The sequence below is a fragment of the Camellia sinensis genome, chromosome 10, assembly GCF_055761805.1.
Source record: "Camellia sinensis isolate YWXY chromosome 10, ASM5576180v1, whole genome shotgun sequence".
In the NCBI taxonomy this organism is placed as follows: domain Eukaryota; kingdom Viridiplantae; phylum Streptophyta; class Magnoliopsida; order Ericales; family Theaceae; genus Camellia; species Camellia sinensis.
The window spans coordinates 63,971,032-63,983,346 of NC_138970.1; positions in this window are offsets into that span (position 1 = coordinate 63,971,032).

Here is a 12,315-nt window from a genome sequence, read left to right on the forward strand (position 1 = left end):
TCAAGCACCACTCTCAAGTGTTCCTTGTGCTCCTCCTCAGAAGGCGAATAGATAAGAATGTCGTCCACGAAAACGACCACAAATCGATCTAAGAATTCCCGGAAGATCTGGTTTATCAAGTCCATAAAGACTGCCGGTGCATTGGTAAGCCCGAATGGCATCACCAGAAACTCATAATGGCCATACTGCGTACGGAATGCCGTCTTAGGAATATCCTCCTCCCTGACCCTCAACTGGTGGTAACCCGATCTCAAGTCTATCTTAGAGAAACAACGAGAACCCTTCAACTGGTCAAACAAATCATCTATACGGGGCATAGGGTATTTATTATTAACCATAGCCCGATTCAACTTCCGGTAATCGATACACAACCTCAAGGCACCATCTTTCTTTTTAGCAAAGAGGGCCGGTGCTCCCCACGGCGAAACACTAGGGCAAACAAAACCCTTATCTAGCAATTCCTGGAGTTGAATCTTCAACTCACTCAACTCGGCTGGGGCAAAATGACAAGGTGCCATAGAAATCGGCGCTGTGCCGGGCACTAAATCAATAGAGAACTTTATCTCTCGGTGAGATGGCAAACTAACGAGATCCTCGGGAAAAACATCCGAATACTCACAAACCACCCTTGGCAATACAATCTGGGTCTCATCACACTCACCACTCATAAAGCTAGCAAGTAGACCACTAAGCTTATTCTTCCCTCGTGGATCATACATCGGTGGCAACACACTACCAACCCGATCCCCCAAGAAATGGAAACACTCCCCGCTCAAGGTACAAACCGTGACCCTCTGGCGGTAGCAATCAATAACAGCCCGGTATGACGATAGCCAGTCTATACCCAAAATAACATCAAAACCCTTCATGGGCATGACAACAAAAGGAAAATGAAGCCTATGGTCGGCGACCTCTATATCACAACCTCTAACACCTTGTTTCAAGATCAACTCACCACCAACAGGCGATACTACACATATAGAAGATGCTAACTGTGCCAACTCCAATTCCAAAACAGATGCAAATGCAGCAGATACAAAAGAATGAGATGCACCGGTATCAATCAATACACTAGCAACCGAGTTACAAAACAAGAAGGTACCTCTCATAACTGACGGAGCAGGTACAAGATCCTGCGCGGTAACAGCATACACGCGCCCTGTAGGCCCCTGATCCACCTGTTCACCTCTAGGAGCAAAAGACTGCTGCACTGACTGGGATGACGAAGCTCCTGGATTGGCCCTCGAGGCCTGCACAGACTGAGCTGGCTGAAAACCCTACGTTTGCCTAGAACCAGACGCTCCTGAAGTGGCACTCAACTGTGGGCAAAACCTCTTCAGGTGCCCAGGCTGACCACACTGATAGCAAGACAAAGGCTGGCTCCTGCCTTGACTCTGGCCCTGAGGTCTAACTAAAGAAGAAGCAGCTCGCTGACCCCCTCCCTTCTGCGGGCAAACCGAAGACTTGTGACCCAGCTGGCCACACGCAAAACAAGTCAAGCCTCCCTGACTACCTCTCCCAGAGCCCGTACTCGGCACTGGAAAGGTCGATCTAGACAAACCACCCTGAGACTACTGAGGGTTAGAACCCCTCTGTCTCCTGCCGTCACCTTGACCATCTTGGCTCCTCTTGGAGCCTCTCTGCCCTTCATCCTCTTCCTGTATCATTATCTCCATATGAGCTGCAGCATCAACCAAACGTCTGTACTCTTGGATAAAGGACCCTTTAACCCTCAACTTGAGTCCACGCCTCAACTTCCGCTCAAACTCTAAACAACGGCGTTCCTCGGACACCACGAGTTCAGGTGCAAACCTAGATAGACTAGTAAAAGTAGCCTCAAACTCGGCCACTGACAAGCCTTGCTGTTTAAGCTGGCAAAACTGCTCCCTCAGCTTCTCTCTAGCAGCTGAAGATAAAAACTTCTCCTGGAAAGCATTCACAAACGCCTCCCATGCACCACCAACACTGCCCTTCTCGTATTTCCACCGCTGACCCGCATCTCCCTTCAGCTGGAAGGATGCCAAGGTCACCTTTAAAGCCCCGTCCTCAATGCCAAGCATCTCGAACGTCTTCTCCATTTGTTCCAACCACTCGTCAGCCTTAAGTGGCTCCTTCGGATCCCTAACAAACTTGTCCAGATTGGACCGGAAGAATTCCCTCTTCAAGAAGGAAGGCCCTGCCTCAGCTATGTGGGCCTGATCCTGATTCCCCGCTTTGAGAATACCCAAAGCTTCTGCTATCTCTCGGGCCAAGGCACTCATAGCTTGCTGACCCGCTGGCTTGGCCACATTGGCCTGACCAACTTCCTCCTGCTGTGCCGGAATATCGTCCGGTAGAGGCATCTCCTGCCTACCACGCCTGCCTCGCCTACCATGTCCTCATCCTGACATCCTAATAAAGGTAACTAAGACCGTTAGCACATTCACAAATGTGCTGAAGTTATAACACTCACGCCCTAATGCATGGACAACTGTAATTCACTCCACATAAGCACTTAATCACATAAGCAATTACGAATTTCATTTCTGGATAATGATAGTCCCGAGGCGTTACTAGAGTTCCGGTTAGAAACAGCATTGATCAAGTGCTTTTCCAACAAGACTCCCAGAAATCCAAGGATCCAATCAACATCCTAGAAACTACATTCCATACCCACATAGTCACATAAGCATGTTATCAATTAAGCACATAGCATATGACACTACATCTAAGTCTCTATCAAGCGAGACAAACCCATTGTGATCCTAATCACTTCCCACGTACCCAAAGTATTCGAACCCGGTACGCACTGATACCAAGTTGTAACGCCCTCAAAATAATACATAAAACTCGTCACTAGACATGCAATTATATAAAAGAAAACAACCATTTATATTCATCAGAGTAGTTCTTACAATAGTATTACAAGTTAACAACAAAAGCAAATGCCCTATGGGCTTACAGCTTTCCAAGTCAACACCTGGTTACACAAAAGAAGAGTACTAACTCTATACAAAATAAGCCCTTGGCTTGATATATATGTAATACAAACAAAATAAACAAAAGAGTCTCTAACTCTCATCCTCATCCAAGCTATGTCCTTGGAGATGGCATACTACCTGTACCTGAAAATAATGTCCCATATAGGGTGAGCCAACGCCCAGTAGAAATATGCTAAATACAATATGAGCAATAACTAAGACGTTAGCAATTGATAAATGTTCAAGTTCCATAAATCAATTCATAATCCATTTCCATTTCATGACCGCTATGTTCATGTTTCATTTCAGTTTCCATTTCATATCAATTTCACAATTTACATCAACGGCTCAGAACCTGGCCAACCACTTATATGAGATAGTGACTCATATTAGACATTTTCCAATTTGCAATAGATAAACCTACTAGTTGTATCAACATTTCAACAGATAAGCATACAAGCTGTATCCACATTTCAACAGATATGCAAATTAGCTATATCAACACTTCCAGAGATAAGCATATGAGCTGTATCAACGCTTCCATAGATAAACATATAAGCTATATCGACACGTTAACTGGCAAGCATATGAGCTGTATCAGTGGAGTCCATTCCCTATCTCCTCCCAAACAACATCCGGTTTAGAGGTCCATCCCCTATTTTTCCCTAAATCATGGAGTACATCCCCTATCTCCTCCCATACACACAACATATATACACATGGGTCATGTACACAATCAATCAATACACAACGTTAATGTATTCTATCAACCGTCATACTCTATGACATATCCAATTGATTAGTTTTAGTTTGCCTAATCATCATGCATTGTCTACAACAATCAAAACTACCCTCCACCGGTAGTCCAAGCAATTATTTCTAAACAGATAATAAAAGCTCCAACAGATAAAATATCAATGTTTTCAAAAGTGAGCAATTAACAAATCCAACTCCACTATTCTACTATATAATGAGTCAATTTCATTATTTCCAACTCAATTCCATATAACCACAATTTTTCCAAATTAATCATACCAAAAATCTATGTCAAAGACCATAAGAGTGAGTAGGAATCCCTACCTCAAAATCGGAGCTCAAGGGAAGAAGATGAAGAAACTCAACGTGCTCCAAAACTCATTATTCTCGGATCAAAGTGTAGCCCTCGACGATCAACCCAACTTTTACAAAGGCCAAAGGAAAAGGAAACACTCTAACTAGATCAAACCCTAGAGAGAAGGGAGTTTCTAGAGAGAGAAACTCTCAAAATGTCTTTTTAGAAAGTAAGAGAGAGAGAGAGAATGTAAAAAGTGATTTTAAAATGCCCAGCTGCCAACTGATATACGACATTCTCGCTCGAGCGGAGAACACAACGCTCGAGCGTCAAGAACAAAAAACTAGGTCCGCTCGAGCGCAATAAGACCCGCTCGAGCGCCAAGACACAAGAATAAAGTACATCCGCCCGAGTGTAAAAACCAGTCTGCTCGAGCGTAGATTTCTCCCTCCCAGAACTTACACCAAAAAGTACTACCTGCTCGAGCGCCACCGCTCGAGCGCAAAAAAACCCGCTTAAGCGTGAAAAACATGCTTACAGAAGTTCTGCAGAGCACCAAAATACTGGGAGCGTGCAATCTCCGCTCGAGCGCAAGAAGACTCGCTCGAGCGGACCTCCTAAAAACTGGGCAACAAAGAATTGAAACCAAAGCCCAACCAACCTGTAACACCTCTGCCCAATACATCCTAAAACTCAATCAAGCGGAATTAAAGGATGACAACAAGGTATACCACCACCAACATCACAGAACCCAAGTCCGGAATGCAACAGAACAGTAAAGGGACAACCGGGATCGCTATACTCTCTCTCTCTCTTTCTCTGCAGCACACAAAGTGATGCAAATCTACAGAAAATACAGTGGCAGCTTAATCACCTAGTTAACAGTATCCTTAAGTCTCACATTGGTGTTCTTAAGGTCAGATGCTGCATTGTCGACCTGTAGGATGTGAAAATACACCATTAATAATTTAAGAATACTTGTGGCTTCAGATATTACTAGGACAGGATGTGTTCTCAAACCTTAGTGTCAATCCGTCCATTAAAGGAACTTGCCTATCCATTTCCTGTATGAATTGCAAAGTCAAAAATTGATGTGCACAAAATGGGACAAAGCAACAGATACAAATGCATAGGGCAGTAGCAAACCTTACTCAAATCATGGGCCATGTTTTTCAATGTATCCAAACCTTCTGATATCACTTCCAATCCTTGGTCCTGTCTGACCATCAAAGTAAAACACATTATTTTTATTTTTTATTTGGAATCAATAGAACAATGGATGCAGAAATCACAGAAGAACAAATCCTCATCAAAAAGGAAAAATCATATTTCCCTCCAATTAAAAAAAGAAAGGTATTCAACTCTAAAGAATTACATGCCTGTTTCATTTTCCGAATTTCCTATGCAAATGAATTCCATTGACTTGATCAATGTTGACAAGCCTTGTCTGGTTTTTATATCTATACTAACCTCACCACAAAAAAAAAAAAAATAAATAAAATAAAATAAAAAATAATTCAACTGTGATTTATTATGTTCATACCTTGATGCTTAGGAAGATGGCCTTGATGTGGAGTCAGCAAGTGACGGTTAGAAACTTGAGAGAAAGCTACTGCACCCTGATTCACATCCTTCAAGTTGACATAGAAGGCAATTAAGGATTCAAGATATTGCATGGTTAAAGATATGAGGCAGTAAAGCAAGATATAAGGAAATACTTTCAGGAGAGATTGCATTTGGATAAATATTTAGCAAAAATTATTGTGGGTTGCATTATCAGGGGATAAAGGTATATTGATGGCCCTTGGGATTTTCTTTCAACAGATGCCGCTAGGTTTAAATTACTAGACTCAATACAGAGCTCTTAGACTAATATTCATAGTAAAAACAAGAACTCTTAGACTAATATTCATAATAAAAACAAGAACTTTTTCTCAAGACAAACATTGGGTAAGTACAATATATATATTTTTTTGAACAAAAGTGAGTGAGTGCAATTGGCTAGTTAGTAAAATATTTGGTCAACTAACATTTACTCAGAATTTCCTCATTGCAGTTTCTCCCTTGATATCAGCATTTGATTACTTACCATACCACGAGAGAAACACCCAAATGCAGATCTTATAGCAGTCCCAGGTACTTTTATTTTGCATTAGTCCGATTAATAAAAGTTTGAAAGTGGTATAATATAGTCTGTTATGCGATTTTTTTAAGTTTCACATAAATGATCACATCTTACATGAGAAAATGGATGCATATAAATGAGCTACCCCAATCGTCCAACCATTACCTGAGAAAATCAATGAACAATTGACAATGAAATAGTTAAAACATCTCTTGATCCTATTGCACAACACAAAAAATAACCACTAGGAAGAAGCTCGCAGCAGAGATAGCCAAGTAAAATCACAGTACTTATATTTTTGGGAATTCGGTTGCAAATAGGCAAGCCCTGCTTGGATAGAATGATGATGCTGGCCATCATATCTAACTGGCTGAGTCCTGTTTCCGATATGTCCAATAATCTATACACAGAAAAAAAAATATCCAGTAAGAAACATTTGCACTTGATACACTCTTCTGACGGGTATTTTAGCATCCAATCAAAGAGAACAAGTTGGAGAACAAAAGGCCCCCTTGTTTAGACTTAGGTATAGTATCAAAATAAATAAATAAATAAATAACATATAATACTAAGAAAACATTAAACAAATGAAATTGCCACAAGCATCAACTAGAAGAGGGAATTTATAAAAGATGTGTCAAAAGTTGAAATAGCTGAGGAAATAGCATTGGAGTATGCATTTTCTTCCGAAGTATGCCTATCTTGACATTGGTTGTTTAGTTCACCAATGGAAGGAAGACGACGATCAGAAGGTGCACCATTTGGCAGCAATTTGGATGACATATCTGAAAGAATTCCCTCAACAGTTTTCAACTGGGTAAAGCAAGCATCAACTGCATGTAAAGAGTAACATCAATTAGTTAGGTCAGGTGGGTAAGCTGCATGTAGAGAATTATTCAACTTCAAATCTAGTAACAACATTTAATTGAGCAAAGAAGCATCTTTCATGAAAAATATCCAACAAGTTCAATTCCAAGAAACCAAGCTTAGAGCGAGTTAGTTTCAAAGGCCAAACTTCAACTAATATGGATAGGCCAACTACTAAACAATATCACCTAAACATTTGAGTCTTCTACACATGGATAGAACCGGTTGCTCAAGGCTGATGATTTAACGCAAATCTTGGCCGCAAAAATGATCCAATGATCCATTAGCAATGACACAAGTCCAAAAGGCACTAGCTCTGCCAAAAGGTAAAGATAACCAAAAATATAACTGCACAAAATCATAATAATAAATAAAAAAAATAGATAAAAAATAAAAACCCATCAATATACCAAGAAAAGCTAAAGAAAAGAATTACATGACTCTTGGAAAATAATACCTCCAAAAAATAGATTGAGATGGATCTCTTTCCTGCAAGAAGCAAACAAGCACACATAAATAAATAAATAAAAAATAAAAAAGGGGTCAAATAGATCCTAAAGCCCTCAAACACAACGTGATTATAAATAAAGAGTCTAGAGAGCGTAATATCATTTTGTGGATTATACTAAAATAAATGAGCGTAATATCGATGAGATTGAAATTCAAATATTTCTCATTAGAACATATTATTAATAATTAGACCCTATAAACAAGATCATCACCTAGTAGGATATTTCTAACAAAAGTAGAACTTATTTCTTCTAGAAAAATTACTAATTATTCCAAAGTGACTAGAAAGAGATTCATTAACCAAAAACATTCAGTTTAGATATAAGACACTTGTCCAAAAGTTTTCCCAACTCAATCATAAATGATAAAATTGTTAAAGGTTTGATATTTTCAACTTCTATTTGTAACTCACTAGACGAATACATGTTGAATGCATACTCCATTTGCATTCTACGATTGCTAAGCTGAGGGAAATAAAACACTAAAATAAGGTGTAAAAGCCAAAGATAAATGCAGACATAGTGAATAAATTCAAGGCAGACATAGTGAGAAAATAACATAAATTCAATCTCAGTTTGACCACATGTTATCTTGCCACATTTTGAAAAAATCAAATTCATATTCATTTAGATAATAATAAGACGAGAGTTACCTTTTGATATACATAACGAAAATTTTTATGGGTCACAAACACTAAATACTTATTGTAGACACCCCATTTTTGACCGACCTTAAGACTCAGACGTCACTGATTGAGCGCTTGGTGATGTTGCATAATGCGCTTGTTCAGAAGTTTCGGAGTTACGGCTGTGACCCCTTTTCTGCGCCTTGTCTCGGTTTGCGAACCAGACTCGGTTTTCTCTGTTTCTTTTCCTGAGGGGAAGGAGAGGTCTCGCAGACCATCTCTCAATGTCTGTAGGCTACATTTGGTGGCCGTAGGCCATTTTGCCCATTCGGAGTCCGGTTCCCGGTTTTCGGAGCCGTCAGGCCGTGTGCCTCGGTTCGGGACCGCTTAACCATCTCCTATTGCTCTGATTTTTGGTATACTTCCTATTTTCTCCCTTTTGAGGGACACTGGGGGCTGAGAAACCCACTTCGAGGTCGAATACCATTTTCGGTGCTTAACAGCCCATTTTCGGGACCCCGAACTGCGTGTTTTGGCCCCGGGACATTCGTTTTGCAACGGTTTTTGCTCATTTTTGGCAGGTACCTCTGTTTTATCACAAGGAAGGTCACTGAAGGGTGGGAGGCCAGCAATTGTTGCAGCAACCAGTTATCTCTCCTCCGGAGCCTCCCGGCGCCCGTTTTTCCGACTTCCGGGCTAATGTTGAATACCTTGGAGCTAGTGTTGCCAACTTTCAACCACATATCTGTGATCTACACATCTGGGAGGCCCCTAAAAGTTGGTGGCCGGCCATTAAGGTCACTTGACCCTTTTGACCCCTTTCTTCCGGGCTAATGTTGAACCCCTTGGACCTTTTTTCTCGAACTTTGAACCACATATCTGTGATGTACACACCTGAGAGGCCCCTAAAAGTTCATGGCCGGCCAGTAATTCAACTTGACCCTTTTGACCCCCTCTTTCCGAGCCAATGTTGAACCCTTTGGACCCACTTTCTCGGACTTTTAACCACATGGTTGTGTTGTACACACATAGGGGTACCTCCCCAGTAGCTGGCCGGCCAGAAAATATCATTGACCCTTTTGACCCCTAGCCGGCCGGCTAGGTGGTGTGGCCGGCCGGCCACCTCCAACAAAAGTGAGAGGCCGGCCGTGTTCTTCTCACTGTGCCCTTTACAGCTGTGGGGCAATATCCCCCAGATATTTTCTGTATCCGGGGGATATTTTGTGGGGGAGTTTTGCTCTCCTTCTCCCCCACCTTTACACCCCCTTTTTGATCCTTATAACCAGCTGGTGGTCTTCTTTGTTAGGGTTGAAAAAACTCTTCTCCAAGCTCTCATATAGAACTCCATCTTCTTCCTTCTCAATTCTTCAAAAAACCCTAAGTCCCCTAACCACCATTCCTTCTACACCACCAAGCTCTACCACCACTACCTCATTTCCAACAGCAAGGAGGGTCTTTAGAAGGCTAAAGAAGCTGCAAATCCATCCAAGAAGCAACAAAAGTTTGGATCTTCAAGGGTAAGTAATACTTTTACTCTTTTGCCCTTTTCTTTGATCCATTTATGAGCCTCATTTTCTTTTAGCTTCAAGCTCCGGCCCTAACTGAAAAGGCCCCTTTTTTGAGCTCATCTTCACTTCTCATTAAGGGCTCAACCCTGTTTGAGCCCTCCATAATACACTTGCTTCAATACCCCTCGAAAATACCGTTTTCTTGCATGCTATTTTTGGACCATGAGCAATCTGTTTTCGAGCATGTTATAATCTGTGAATAGGCTTATTTTGAGCCTCTCTTCAACATTGAAGAAGGGCTCAACTCCATTTGGGACTTCCATGTTATACCTACCCTCTATCTCTTCTTTATTCCCCATTCTTGCATGCAATGGAAACCTACCATGCTTAGGTTTTTAGCCATTTTACAGTTCTGAAAAAGTTCTTATTTTGGTCCAATCTTCATGTTTTGTTTAGGGTCTTTCATGTTTTGGGACCTCCATAAGCCACTTCATGTTATATCTCACTTTCGGTTCGTTTCTCTTGCATGTTTTGTTAACCTACCATGCTTTTGTTTTCGGCCATTTTACAGGCCTAGAGATAGTCTTATTTTGGCCTATACTTCATGTTTCATTAACACTTTTTCTCTGATTGGTGATTATTTGGTATACTTCATGTTTTAACACCTTTTGAGCCTTGTTTTGCATCACATTTTTAGCATATTTGTATACTGATTTTGAGGCTGCCATATACTGTAAATGTTCATATTTTTGGTCCATCTTCAGTGTTGTAGAAGGAAGTTTTTCAGTTTGGGTTTTGTTTATATCACTTGCTTCATTACCCCTTGAAAATACCGTATTCTTGCATGCCATTTTTGCCATATCTATACTTACTGTTTGGCCATACTATAAACTGTAAAAGTGCTTATTTTGGGACTGTCTAGCTTCTGTCTTTGCATTTCATGTCCATATTGTGCATATTTAGCATAGCTATAGGCCATTTCGGGTGCCTAATGTTGCATTTCGGGGCATTTCCTTGCATTTCATGTCATTTCGCCTCATTTCGGGACTGTTTTCCCCCATATTTTGTTGCTGAAATTCCATTAGCATGCTTGCATGTCATTGCCATATCATTTTATCATATTCCGCCACTGCCTCGGTTTGCGTGCCCGTGTGCACGCATTTCGAGGCACTCCATTCTTATCCGATCGGCATCCGATGTGAGTGTGGCTGAGGCTCACTCATATTGGTATAAGCCCATTTGTCATTTCATCGCATTTTTTGCATTGCCTCGGTTTGCGTGCCCGTGTGCACGCATTTCGAGGCACTTCTTTTTTATCCGCCGGCATCCGATGTGAGTGTGGCTGAGGCTCACTCATGTTGGTATAAGCCCATTTGTCATTTCCATGTCATTTGCATTGCATTTGTCACCGCCTCGGTTTGCGTGCCCGTGTGCACGCATTTCGAGACACTTCATTTTCTGCCAACGGCATCCTATGTGAGTATGGCTGAGGCTCACTCATGTTGGTATAAGCCCATTTGTCATTTCCATGTCATTTGCATTGCATTTGTCACCGCCTCGGTTCGCGTGCCCGTGCGCATGCATTTCGAGGCACTCCTTCTTTATCCGACGGCATCCTATGTGAGTGTGGCTGAGGCTCACTCATGTTGGTATAAGCCCATTTGTCATTTCCATGTCATTTGCATTGCATTTGTCACCGCCTCGGTTTGCGTGCCCGTGTGCACGCATTTCGAGACACTTCATTTTCTGCCAACGGCATCCTATGCGAGTGTGGCTGAGGCTCACTCATGTTGGTATAAGCCTATTTGTCATTTCCATGTCATTTGCATTGCATTTGTCACCGCCTCGGTTCACGTGCCCGTGCGCACGCATTTTGAGGCACTCCTTCTTTATCCGACGGCATCCGATGTGAGTGTGGCTGAGGCTCACTCATATTGGTATAAGTCCATATCACATTTTCATGTCATTACATCGCATTTTGTCATTACCTCGGTTTGCGTGCCCGTGTGCACGCATTTCGAGGCACTTCTTTTTTATCCGATGGCATCCTATGTGAGTGTGGCTGAGGCTCACTCATGTTGGTATGAACCCATTTGTCATTCCCTTATCATTTCGTCATATCATACCATATCATATCATCACCTCGGTTTGCGTGCCCGCGTGCACACATTTTGAGACACATATCATCGCCTCGATTTGCGTGCCCGCGTGCACGCATTTCGAGACATCATATCATCGCCTTGGTTTGCGTGCCCGTGTGCACGTATTTCGAGGCACCTTATTTTCAGTATTCTGTCATTTTCTCGGTTCGTGCGCCCGCGTGCACGTATTTCGAGGCATGTCATTCTACAGCATTCTGTATGTTAGGATTGTATCGTAGTTGCATTTCATGCATATCATGTGTATTGCATCGTGTTCGGAATAGGAGTTAGTCCGGGCACGGGAAACGAGGTACATTTCGTACTCCGAGTGACGGAATGTGTCTCAATTCCCCAGTCGCCGACATTCCGGATTATCCATGATGGAGTTAGGTTTTAGCTGTAGTTTCATCTGCATTCATCCTATATTGAGTTGTGCATTTCGGTTCCTCGGCCATCATGCCTCGATATGCGTGATTGGTGGCACGAGGATCGAGACATGCATATATCTGTGCAAATACATTGCTATGC